Source organism: Triticum urartu, unplaced genomic scaffold, assembly GCF_056163025.1.
Source record: "Triticum urartu cultivar PI428250 unplaced genomic scaffold, HENAU_Tu73 scaffold189, whole genome shotgun sequence".
NCBI lineage: Eukaryota > Viridiplantae > Streptophyta > Magnoliopsida > Poales > Poaceae > Triticum > Triticum urartu.
Window position 1 is genome coordinate 33,755 of NW_028260335.1, and position 11,586 is coordinate 45,340.

General features: G+C 34.9%; 3 non-coding genes across 3 annotated transcripts; 1 reads left to right on the top strand and 2 right to left on the bottom strand.

The window, feature by feature from the left end:
• Nucleotides 1-4,794: 4,794 nt before the first annotated feature.
• On the bottom strand, nucleotides 4,795-4,867 carry TRNAF-GAA (transfer RNA phenylalanine (anticodon GAA)). The gene has a single exon. It is a non-coding gene; the product is annotated as a tRNA-Phe (tRNA).
• A 1,667-nt stretch (nucleotides 4,868-6,534) lies between these two features.
• TRNAT-UGU (transfer RNA threonine (anticodon UGU)) lies at nucleotides 6,535-6,607 on the top strand. The gene has a single exon. It is a non-coding gene; the product is annotated as a tRNA-Thr (tRNA).
• Nucleotides 6,608-7,826: 1,219 nt separating this feature from the next.
• Nucleotides 7,827-7,913, bottom strand: TRNAS-GGA (transfer RNA serine (anticodon GGA)). The gene has a single exon. It is a non-coding gene; the product is annotated as a tRNA-Ser (tRNA).
• Nucleotides 7,914-11,586: the final 3,673 nt, after the last annotated feature.

Sequence of the window (11,586 nt, forward strand, 5' to 3'; positions counted from 1 at the left end):
GAAAGTATGTTGCTCTTGCGGAAACTATTAGGGGATTTCAACTAATCCTTTCCGGAGAATTAGACGGCCTACCTGAACAGGCTTTTTATTTGGTGGGTAACATCGATGAAGCTAGCACGAAAGCTATAACCTTAGAAGAGGAGAACAAATCGAAGAAATGAAATTAAATCTTTATGTACTGACTCCTAAGCGAATTATTTGGGATTGTGAAGTGAAAGAAATCATTTTATCCACTAATAGTGGCCAAATTGGCGTATTACCAAACCACGCCCCCATTAACACAGCAGTAGATATGGGTCCTTTGAGAATACGCCTCCTCAACGACCAATGGTTAACAGCGATTCTGTGGAGCGGTTTTGCGAGAATAGTTAATAATGAGATCATCATTTTAGGAAATGATGCGGAACTGGGTAGTGATATTGATCCGGAAGAAGCTCAAAAGGCACTTGAAATAGCCGAAGCTAACTTGAGTAAAGCTGAGGGTACGAAAGATTTGGTTGAAGCGAAGCTCGCTCTCAGACGAGCTAGGATACGAATCGAGGCTGTCAATTGGATTCCCCCATCCAATTGAAGACAATCCAGTGGTTTATAGTTGATACAAAGAAAAAGGGAAGAGGGGTAGAAAAAGTTATTAGATAGCGAAGCGAAGTAAGTCCAATGCTATCTAGTAATTTTTCTACCTACTTACCTACTATTGGATTTGAACCAATGACTCCCGCCGTATGAAAGCAATACTCTAACCACTGAGTTAAGTAGGCAATTTATCACCACAAAGGAAGACCCATTACTTCGATCGATTATATATTGAATCCCTTTTCTAAGCAATACCGCTCTGTTATTGGTCTGTTATATACTAAATACTAAACTAAATACTAAACAGATACAGATCAAAGGGGTATCCTCTGGCATTAGAAAATATTCATCTTGACAAGAAATTATCTATATGTTAAGATATCTCTGATAAGGGCTATAGCTCAGTTCGGTAGAGCAACTCGTTTACACGTGCGCCAATGCTTTTCAAAGGAGCTTATTATGCAATGAACATAATCGATCTTATTGCAAAATCAATGTCTTACTTCATAGATTCGAGAGAATAGGAGAACAGTAGCCTGACAAACAGTCGGTTCAGTCCGATTCAGGTGCCAATTCAGGTGCCTAATCAAATAGAACCCTTATGGATTTGCTAGTTGATAAGGTAAATATCCAGCCCACTAAATGCTAGGCGTAATGAGGATAAGGGCCTCCAAAAAACTTCTTTTCGTTCTATGAACTTTAAGGTGTATGAAGTCTCATAGTTAACTCTTGCAGTGGAACGATAGAGACTCCATTTCACTTAGGTTGATTTAATTTAGACCGGAGGCAGACCTAAGTCAAGGTAATCCTCCTTTGAAACACTTTGGTATTGCTCCTAGATAGATCATAATACAAAAAATCAATCAGAGCACAGGGAGCCATCTCATTATCTTTCCGTAAAGAAAAACTATGGTGGACTAACTGATCTTTAAATCAGTTTATGAAAGAGCCCAATGCAAAAAAATGCATGTTGGGTCTTTGAAACAGTTCAAATCATTTCGATAATAATCCGTTTGATCTGTTTTACCGAGAAGGTCTACGGTTCGAATCCGTATAGCCCTAATATGCCCTTTTTTAGATTTTAGGATCTCTATCCTATGTTTTCTTTAGTTTAGTATAGTTTTCATTTTCTCATTAGTATTTGTTTATAGACTGGATAGGCGCCTGCGACATAGAATAGAGATAAAAGCATTACCAAAGGCTCATTCATCGAAAATCAAAATCATACAGACAGGAAAAGAAAAACGAATTTCTATCAAATCAATAGAAGAAAGGATCCTTTCCCTGATTTGAATCCCGTCCTCCTTCAAATAGGATATCTCTAGACTTCCCTATAATAACTGCAATGATTTTATCCATTTTGCGAATTCCTACTTTGTTTTAAGTATATTTATTACTTTGTTTATAGATACATTATGTAAATTGATCAACTTTAAATAGAAAAAATAAAGTAAAGAGTAAATAAGAAAACAGAATATTCTGTCTCATAGTTCTGAAATAGAGTTCTTTATTTTTATTTTATAGTATTACTTCTCATTAATTATACTGCATAGATTAGTCCTACTATCTTAATTAGGTTCTAATTTAGTAGTATTCTCATTTTTATTTAATAGTCTCTTATTATTTTATTATTAAATATTAAATAAAGGATAGAGCTATTCTTTTTTCTAGAGATTCTAGAGAAAGCGAGACAAAGTGAAACGAGAAAGTTTTCTTTATATAAGAATTAGATCTACATACACCATATCTAAATAGAATGGAAATCCAAAAGAAAGGGAGTTGGGATTCCATTGGATGAATCTTTAAAGAAGATGCAGCACAGAGGAAACAAAGGCTAAACTTAAACTAAGCGCTTTTGTTTGAACAAAAAAGATTCTTGTTTCACCGAGGAAAAGAGAGAAGTTCTGGATAAATTGACAATGCTGAATTGAATTGACTAATTTAAGTTCCGCCTATTCCACATTAATGGGAGTACATTATGTTTCTGCTTCACGAATATGATATTTTTTGGACATTTCTAATAATAGCAAGCCTTATTCCTATTTTGGCATTTTCGATTTCAGGACTTTTAGCCCCGGTTAGTGAAGGACCAGAGAAGCTTTCTAGTTATGAATCGGGTATAGAACCCATGGGAGGGGCTTGGGTACAATTCCGAATACGCTATTATATGTTTGCGCTCGTTTTTGTTGTTTTTGATGTGGAAACCGTCTTTCTATACCCTTGGGCAATGAGTTTCGACGTATTGGGTGTATCCGTTTTTATCGAAGCTTTGATTTTCGTGCTTATCTTAGTTGTTGGTTTAGTTTATGCATGGCGAAAAGGAGCCTTGGAATGGTCTTAACTGAATATTTAGACAAAAAAAAAGAAGGAAAAGATTCTATTGAGACAGTTATGAATTTGATTGAGTTTCCCTTACTTGACCAAACAAGTTCCAATTCTGTTATTTCAACTACACCAAATGATCTTTCGAATTGGTCAAGACTCTCCAGTTTATGGCCCCTTCTATACGGTACCAGTTGTTGTTTCATTGAATTTGCTTCATTAATAGGCTCACGATTCGACTTTGATCGTTATGGATTGGTACCAAGATCAAGTCCTAGGCAAGCAGACCTAATTTTAACAGCCGGTACGGTAACAATGAAAATGGCTCCCTCTTTAGTGAGATTATACGAGCAAATGCCTGAACCAAAATACGTCATTGCTATGGGAGCCTGTACTATTACAGGGGGAATGTTCAGTACGGATTCCTATAGTACTGTTCGGGGAGTTGATAAGTTAATTCCTGTGGATGTCTACTTGCCGGGCTGCCCACCTAAACCGGAGGCAGTTATAGATGCCCTAACAAAACTTCGTAAGAAGATATCGCGAGAAATAGTTGAGGATCAAACTCTATCTCAAAATAAAAATAGATGTTTTACTACCAGTCACAAGCTTTATGTTAGGCGCAGTACTCATACAGGAACTTATGAGCAAGAATTGCTCTATCAATCACCATCTACATTAGATATATCTTCTGAAACTTTTTTCAAATCCAAAAGTTCAGTACCTTCCTACAAATTAGTGAATTAGGAGAGGGGCTCTTTTGTGTAGAAAAATAAAAAGCAGGGCAATCTTTCAAACTTGCATCCGAAATGTGAAATATTTATACAAAGAGGGAGAGATGAAGACAATGCAGCAGGGTTGGTTATCTAATTGGCTAGTCAAACATGAGGTGGTTCATAGATCTTTGGGCTTTGATCACCGAGGAATAGAGACTTTACAAATAAAAGCAGGGGATTGGGATTCCATTGCTGTCATTTTATATGTATATGGTTACAATTATTTACGCTCCCAATGTGCTTATGATGTAGCACCCGGTGGATCTTTAGCTAGCGTGTATCATCTTACGAGAATACAATATGGTATAGATAATCCAGAAGAAGTCTGCATAAAAGTCTTTGCCCAAAAGGATAATCCTAGAATTCCGTCTGTCTTCTGGATTTGGAGAAGTGCCGATTTTCAAGAACGCGAATCTTATGATATGGTGGGAATCTCTTATGATAATCATCCGCGCCTTAAACGTATCCTAATGCCTGAAAGTTGGATAGGCTGGCCCTTACGTAAGGATTATATAACCCCCAATTTTTATGAAATACAAGATGCTCATTGAATGATAAGAAATTCATGCTCACTTATACAACACAACTCCAGATTTTATTCAAGTCAAGGAATATTTTTAGGTTCTTTTCCTAGATGAAACGGAATACCTATTTATAATTAATTCCTAATTATACAAAAGCATTCCAGATAGACTGAGCAAAAAAAGGGTTTCATTTGGATTCCCCTATTTTGAAAATCGCATATTAATTTCCTTCATATGAACAGAAAAATAGGATGACTCAAAGAAGTTCTCTACCAGGAACTTTGTACCGCGCACATTACTTAGCACAACTAGGAAAATAAGATAAGATAAAGATAAGCAAGACTAAAAAAATATTCGTCGGAATAGCGGAATACAAAATTAAGAAACGCAAAAAAATAAAGGGGAATCTCACCCCCTTCTTTATCATAAAGAAAAGATATATTTTAAAACTTCTTTAAAAAGAAAAAGAAGTGCCTCTATATTTATATTATAGATTTATCCACTTAGATGAATAAATATTATTAATGAATATGTATCACAATCCATCTCGAGGTATTTGGATCAATACCTATTCGGTGGATCTTTTTTTTTTTTTTCTCTGCCAGGAACCAGATTTGAACTGGTGACACGAGGATTTTCAGTCCTCTGCTCTACCAACTGAGCTATCCTGACCTTTTCTTGTGCATCATCCTAGTAGAGTATTTGTATCTATGTCAATTAAAAGGACTAAAAATTAATTAAAGTATTTCAAATTTTAAATTTGAAAATGGGGGGGGTAGTCCTATGCATTGTGCATGGTTTACTTAAATAAAACTTAAAAATAGAGTGAATAACCAAGATTTCTTGCCGATACTCTAATAAAAAAGAAATCTATTCAATGAATAGGATAAGATCCATTGAGTTCTCTTCGCATTCCTTTGTGAAAGAGTAGAATGAGAAAGCTAATGAATCTTAAACCCATTGCATTGATAAAAAGAAAAAAAAGTGCATTGATAAAAAGAAAAAAAAAAAGAGGATAAATAATAATAATATAGTATAGTTAGGGAATAAAAGAGGATTTGGGGATAGAGGGACTTGAACCCTCACAACTTATAAAGTCGACGGATTTTCCTTTTACTAGAAATTTCATTGTTGTCAGTATTGACATGTAGAATGGGACTCTCTCTTTGTCCTCGTCCGATTAATCCACTTTTTTAAAGATCTCGAAAACTTTGAATTTTAATTGAAGAATTTGATTATTCAATATTCGATTGGAGTGGATTCACAATAATGAAAAAAAAAAATTATGATATGAGTTTTTTATTTCATAATCATTATCATTTCTAATTTCATTTTTAAAAAAGATAAAGAACCTATATTATAATTAGAATATAATATGAGTTCTGTGATTAATCGTTTGCTATGTCAGTATCTATACGTGTTTATTAAATGTATAAGGTATAAAACCCCTCTTTCTCTAATTTAGAACTAGAAGGAATTCCACTAACAACACAACGTAATTAACTCGATTCGTTAGAACAGCTTCCATTGAGTCTCTGCACCTATCCTTTTCCTTTGTATTCTAGTTCGAGAACCCCTTGTTTTCTCAAAACACGGATTTGGCTCAGGATTGCCCTTTTTTAATTCCAGGGTTTCTCTGAATTTGGAAGTTACCACTTAGCAGGTTTCCATACCAAGGCTCAATACAATCAAGTCCGTAGCGTCTACCGATTTCGCCATATCCCCATTTCCCTCTTCTTTGAGACCAGGATTCCTTGTGTAATTTCATCCATCTCTTAGTTTTTTTTTTGAATCATTGAGTTCATCACTCAACGTAGTCTAGCAGTTCAGTTCGACTCTATTTGAGAGACCTCGCTTGCTTATTGCAATTCAGAATTGAATTGATTCTATCCTTGATGTATTTGCAATTCAATCCGAATCAATATATCCAAAAGTTTTTATCTCCCCCACCTCCCGTCTTACTTTTTTATAGTATTCAAAATTATACTATAACGCTTGATATTTATTCTTTTTTTCTAATCAGAATTAGCAATTTTATTTACTCTGACTCTATGTTCCCCTTAGTGAAATATTAATCCTCAAATTATTAACAAATAATAAAGTCTATAATGATCGAATGAAAATACCAATAAATTCTATAATTTTATTTTTTAATATCCTATAGTTAAGCATATCAAGCTAACTTTATCTTTAAGAAGTTTTAGTATTTTTTTATTTTTATAAGTATAACTTCAAATTTAGAACTAGTTAATAGCTAAGATTAATAACTAATATCTGAGATTTTACGGATTTCCTATACTATACCTATTTCTATTTGTTACACTATTTCCGTTATGTAAGCCCACTTAGCTCAGAGGTTAGAGCATCGCATTTGTAATGCGAGGGTCATCGGTTCAAATCCGATAGTCGGCTTTTTTTTCTCTATCGATGTTCTACGAACAAGAATCTCTTTTTTTCCGAATTAAATGGAGAATCCAGGATCTTTTATGTTTTTTACCTTACAATTTTGCTAGATACAAAACAATAAAATAAATAATATATATACAAAAAAAAAAGATTTTGATGAAATTCCATTTTTTGGGGTACTTTAGTTGATTTTACTCTGTTTATCCTGTAGTTTAATTCAGTTTTAATTTCGATGTATTCTGTAATGTAAATACAATGAAATTAATTGTGTAAAATGAAATTTCAATAAAATAAAAAAAGGAGTCTTCATGTCCCGTTATCGAGGACCTCGTTTAAAAAAAATACGCCGTCTGGGAGCTTTACCAGGACTCACTAGAAAAACACCTAAATCCGGAAGTAATCTTAAAAAAAAATTCAATTCTGGGAAAAAGGAGCAATATCGTATTCGTCTTCAAGAAAAACAGAAATTGCGTTTTCATTATGGTCTGACAGAACGACAATTACTTAGATATGTACATATCGCTGGAAAAGCAAAAAGGTCAACAGGCCAGGTTTTACTACAATTACTTGAAATGCGTTTGGATAATATCCTTTTTCGATTGGGTATGGCTTCAACCATTCCTGGGGCCCGCCAATTAGTCAACCATAGACATATTTTAGTTAATGGTCGTATAGTCAATATACCAAGTTTTCGTTGCAAACCCCGAGATATTATTACTACGAAAGATAACCAAAGATCAAAAGGTCTGGTTCAAAATTATATTGCTTCATCGGACCCGGGGAAATTGCCAAAGCATTTGGCGATTGACACGTTGGAATATAAAGGACTAGTAAATAAAATCCTAGATAGGAAGTGGGTCGGTCTCAAAATAAATGAGTTGTTAGTTGTAGAATATTACTCTCGTCAGACTTGAACTTAACGAAAAAAGGAAAGGTTCATAGAATTTTCTTCCCCTTCCCCTTTCCCCGAACTAAATCGCCCTAAGACCATTACCATTAATTTGTATTTTCCCATCAACTAGCTAAAATTGATTAACCCTAGGATTAGGATCCTTTTTTCTTTTTTCCTCTATGTGTATTTTACATACCACAGTAATTTGCTATAGAGAATTTCTAATTTCTATTAAATCAAAATAAGATAATATAAGATATTATATTATTGCTGGAAAAAATTGTTATTTGATTTGATACATTGTGATCCTTAACGTTGATGAATTAAGAAAAACGGAAAGAGAGGGATTCGAACCCTCGGTAAACAAAAGTCTACATAGCAGTTCCAATGCTACGCCTTGAACCGCTCGGCCATCTCTCCTACATAACTTATTATGGAAAATAAACTGAGTGAATAGCGAGTTTTCTTATTCCTGCAGTACAGGTACAACCGCAACCACTCGGGGGTTCCATAGTTCTATTGGAAAAATTCCTTTTGATCTAAGTGGAAGGATACAGGATTTTTTACTAGAAATTGCGCTCGCTATAAAATAAAAGTTTTAATTTGGGTTTTCCCGCAACTAAAGAAAAAGAAAATGGAAGAATTCTTCTTATTGCATAATAAAATAAAGAAACCTTAGAATTCCGTTTGCATAAGATACGCTACACCATACTATCGAAATCAAAAATAGGGTATGAGACAATTAATAACTTTGAAAACACGAAATAGTTGATAACATAAGTTGTTGTTCAGAAATAGGAAAGTGGAATGAAATCCAGTCTTAGTCAAATATTTCATATCTCTTCGTGTCCAAGCAGAAGGAAAAGGATACAATTTGAGCTGAGCGGAAAATCCATATCTCTCTTATCCATTTAAAGCATATGGATTTAGAGTAGAGCATATGGATCAATCTATTTATAATTATAAGAATCGAATGTGTTTGTTTTTATGTTATTTTGTGAAGGAATGAAAACAATTCTATATAGAATGGGTTGGGAATTATGCCTAGATCCCGTGGAAATGGAAATTTCATTGATAAGACCTCCTCAATTGTAGCCAATATTTTATTGCGAATAATTCCGACAACCTCAGGAGAAAAAAAGGCATTTACTTATTATAGAGATGGTGCGATTTGACTCTTTTTTTTGCTTTTTTTTAGCCCTACCTATACCTCAGTCTTACGAAAAAGAGAGGGGGGTTGGCATAGAGAGAACCAAATTTGTAAAGCAAACAAACCCACGCTTCGGGAAGGTGAGGCGAACTAACAATTCCTTCCGTCGTGTATCCTCGATTGATGCGGCTTCAGATACTTCAATTGTAGATTTGAGTATTGAGCGAAAGGTTACACCTACAGGATATGGTATGGTATGGATTACAGGCCAATCCTACTCTATTAGTATCCGTAGGCAGCATAGGGGAGAAAAGCACTACACCTAGAAATAGGAATCAACAAGAGAAAAACTTTGTTAGAAATTACCCCTTTCCTGATCGGTATCAGGGCTGGGAAGAATGGTTGGGATAACAAACAACCATCAGGTTTGTACTTTGGATACCCCTATAACCATCAAAGATCGTTGAAGTAGCTAATTCCTCTAAATAGGAGGCGTTGAGAACAAAGAAATTATTGGAGCTATCGTTTTCCTCTAGCATTAATAGAATTCATTGGTGTTAAGAAAAACCTCTTGTGGGAAGGTTGGCTAGAGATTTCTTGGAAAAATACCAGCCCCATTCGGTTCATAATGAGACGGGACTAATTCTATTTTGATTCTATAGATTATTTCGCTTAGTACTATTATGTACAGAAGGGAGGAGCCGTATGAGATGAAAACCTCATGTACGGTTTTGGAACGGAGATTTTTTGAATAGAATGAACGACCGTAACGGATGTTGGCTCAATCCGAAGGAAATTATGCGGAAGCTTTGCAAAATTATTATGAAGCTACGCGACTAGAAATCGATCCCTATGATCGAAGTTATATACTCTATAACATAGGCCTTATACACACAAGCAATGGAGAGCATACAAAGGCTTTGGAATATTATTTCCGGGCACTAGAACGAAACCCCTTCTTACCGCAAGCTTTTAATAATATGGCCGTGATCTGTCATTACGTGCGACTATCTCCACTATAGAAAGAAAAAAAAAAAAGAGAGGATCAAATTTTCTAGTAAATACTAGAAAAAAAAGGGCTTTCTACATAGGGATCGTAAAAACAACGATTTTTCCCTATCAGCTGTAGGAAGGAAGGACACTTCACGAGAATCAAAAAACGAAGAAAGTATGGCCTATACTACTACTCTATGGATAAAGTTTCTCAAATTGATAGAGAAAGCACCGTAAAGATCAATTAGTGAGCGACTGGGTCGATACAACTAAAAAAAACTGCTTACTTATCCCATGATATGGGGCAAAATTTAGGAATCCGCTTATGTAATAGAGCCGATCCACTAAGGGATTAAGCAGCGGTGTAGTATCAGATCCCAAAGATAGTAAGTTCTTTTTTCTTTCTTATGGAAAAAAGTCTTTTTCAAGGATTCTATAGAGATTTCATATATGAAACCGGGATAGTTACCTCTCAGAAAATTTGAACGAAGGCTCTATATCTATCTATGCTTCATTCTTCTGAAGGTGGGAAAAAAGATCAAACTGATTATTGATAAAAATTAGGGTTTGAAACTTAGGTAATTAATTTCTTCTGCTTAACCCAAGAACAAATTGGATCGATTTTTGATAAATCGAATTCAGTTAAGATAGGGGAAATTCAGATAGCAATTTCTGAGCCGTATGAGGTAGGAAACTCTCAAGTACGGTTCTAAGGGAAGGAACTTCCTATTCCGACCGAGGAGAACAGGCCATTCTACAGGGTGATTCGGAAATTGCGGAAGCTTGGTTTGATCAAGCTGCTGAATATTGGAAACAAGCTATAGCGCTTACTCCGGGAAATTATATTGAAGCACAGAACTGGTTGAAGATTACGAAGCGCTTTGAATTTGAATAAGACCATGCTCCTTCTTTTTCATAAAATGGGTGGTTTGGTTGTTGATCCATTAATCAAATAAATTAGGTCGTAAGATCGAATCAAGAATTTCATTATATCCATTTCTTATACCTTCTATTTTATATGATATTTCATAAGAATAAACCATAGGGATAGGGTCTAGAATAGAAGTAATAAAGTGAATAAAAAGAGGGGGCAATCTAAATATTGCTAATATATTAGGACCATCTTATTAATAATTCTAATGAGTTATCTTGGAATTTAGAATCAAATAAAAAACCCTATATTATGCTCAAGGAAAGTAGATATAGATAGGAGCTTATGCCCTCAAAAAAAATACACTAGTTTCTTAAATTAAAAATAAAAAAGATTTTTTTCTTACGTCGAGAAATATTTGTTTTTCAAGATAAACAATGTCCGTTAGGCACCTAATCTTTATGTCATAATAGACCCGAACACTTGCCTCGGATTGACTTCAATATATAATTGCTCCAGTGAATAACTAAAAAAAAAATAGAAGGATGGTAGATAGTAAAGAAAAGAACTAATCACAATATCTATCTTTCAAAATCTATCTTTCAAAATCTATCTTTCAAAATATATATCTTTCAAAGATTCACTAAAAAGACAGTTGGCGGGTCTCTTTGTATGTCTTGTCCGGAAAGAGGAGGACTTAATGATTATTCGTTCGCCGGAACCAGAAGTAAAAATTGTTGTGGATAGGGATCCTGTAAAAACATCTTTTGAGGAATGGGCCAGACCCGGCCATTTCTCAAGAACACTAGCTAAGGGCCCTGATACTACCACTTGGATCTGGAACCTACATGCTGATGCTCACGATTTCGATAGTCATACTGGTGATTTGGAGGAGATTTCTCGAAAAGTCTTTAGTGCTCATTTCGGGCAACTTTCCATTATCTTTCTTTGGTTGAGTGGCATGTACTTTCATGGCGCCCGTTTTTCCAATTATGAAGCATGGCTAAGTGATCCTACTCACATTGGACCCAGTGCTCAGGTAGTTTGGCCTATAGTAGGGCAAGAAATATTGAATGGTG